Source organism: Chiloscyllium plagiosum, unplaced genomic scaffold, assembly GCF_037043375.1.
Source record: "Chiloscyllium plagiosum isolate Xiang-an unplaced genomic scaffold, Cpla_swu_hap1 HiC_scaffold_27, whole genome shotgun sequence".
Lineage (NCBI taxonomy): Eukaryota > Metazoa > Chordata > Chondrichthyes > Orectolobiformes > Hemiscylliidae > Chiloscyllium > Chiloscyllium plagiosum.
The window spans coordinates 35,565,768-35,567,740 of NW_028270165.1; positions in this window are offsets into that span (position 1 = coordinate 35,565,768).

Below are 1,973 nucleotides of genomic sequence, written 5' to 3' on the forward strand. Positions count from 1 at the left end.
TCTAATTTGCTTCATTTTTTGATGACAAAAGTGTCATCACTGTGGCGGACACAAAGTTTGGGTTGGATCGCTGGAAGGGCTGTTGGCTTGAGACTCTGAATTATTGCTTCTGCTAGGAATCCTGATACTGGTGGTTTCATGGGTGTTTCGTTGATTTGTTTGTAGGGCTTGTTACTGAATATGAAGTGGGTGGTTAAGGCACGGTTCCACGAGCTGGATAGTGCTATCTTTGCTGATGAAGTTGGTGCTGTGTTTGTGTCTTTGGTTCTTCGAGTAGTGTCTCCAGTTTTCTTTGACCACGTTGATGTTAATGGATGTGAACAGGGCTGTTATGTCAAAGGACATCATTATTCCATCATCTTCTAACTTAGTGTCTTTGGTGTTCAGGAATTCTTGGATGGAGTAAATGGAGTGGCGTGAATCTTCGACTTGGTGTTTTAGACTTCAGTGGAGGCCTTTGACTAGTCTGTACATTAGTGTTCCAAGTAGTGAGACTATGGCCTGAGAGGGGGTGGGGGTGGGGGGGGGGGGGGGGTGGGTGGCCTCCTGTTTTGAAGAGGAGGAGAACAACAACAAAGTGCCATTCCGAGATGTCACAGGAGAGCGAACAGTCAATGGGGAACTTCAAACTAGCGTCTACAGAAAAACAAGACACGCAAACCAAGTGCTTAACCAAAGAAGCAATCATCCCAACACCCACAAACGACGCTGCATCAGGACATTATTTCAATGAGCCACTACACACTGCATACAGTGGGTTATAAAATCATGAGGGATACGGATGAGGTGAACCGCAGGTGTCCTTTCCCTTAGCTGGGCGTTTCAGGATCAAGGAGCAAATATTTTGAGGTGAGTAGAGAAAGATTTTACAAAGACAGGACAAGGATCGTTTTTTAAGAGAGTGGTCTGAGTGCAGAATGAATGTCCAGAAGAAGTCACAGAGTCATAGAGATGTACAGCACAGAAGCAGACTGTTTGGTCCAACTTGTCCATGCCGACCAATTATGTCAAACCCAATCTAGTCCCACCTGACAGCACACGGCCCCATATCCCTCCAAACCCTTCCTCTTCATATACCTAACCAAATGCCTTTTAAATGTTGCAATCGTACGAGACTTCACCACTTCCTCTGGCAGTTCATTCAATAAACGTACAATCCTCTGCGTGAAAACGTTGCCCCTTAGATCTCTTTTGTATCTTTCTCCTCCAATAATAAACCCATGCCTTCTCGTGCTGGACTCCCCCACCCCAGGGAAAAGACTTTGTCTATTTATCCTATCCATACTCCTCATGATTTTGTACACGTACAGTTACAACGTTTAAAAGACATTTAGATAAGTACATGAATATGAAAGTTTCTAAGGTTTATGGGCCAAACACTGGTAGGTGGGACGAGTTTAGTTTGAGAACATACTCAGCATGGACTAGTTGGATGAAGGGTCTGTTCAGTGCTGTCAGACTCTGTGACTGACCTGTACTGGTCTTAAAACCATTTTCTTACCTCCCCCCATAACCATCCACTTCTTTGTTGTTCAAAACTCAGATGAATTTAGCCTTGAATATGTTCAAATACCCCACTTCTGAACTGAATTCCTCTTCGTAATATACCACTTGCCTCGCTCTTTGCCTGCTGCATCTGCCCGACAACTGGCATTGACTGGTGTGGAGGGACTCTGAGACCCCTTTGTACATCCATACATCATTCCTGATGAAGGGCTTGTGCCCGAAACTTTCACTGTCCTGCTTCTCAGATGCTGCCTGACCTGTTGTGCTTTTCCAGTGCCACATTTTTCGACTTTCACCTCACGTCCTCACTTTCTCCACATTCCAATATATCACCATTTAAACAATGGCTGTTTTTTTTATTAAACAGCCAAGGCGATAACTTCACATTGCGGCACTGCACGTGCCATGTGTGTGCCAATTGAGATACAGACCTGGACCAACTTCGGGAAGAGGCAAAACACTGAGTT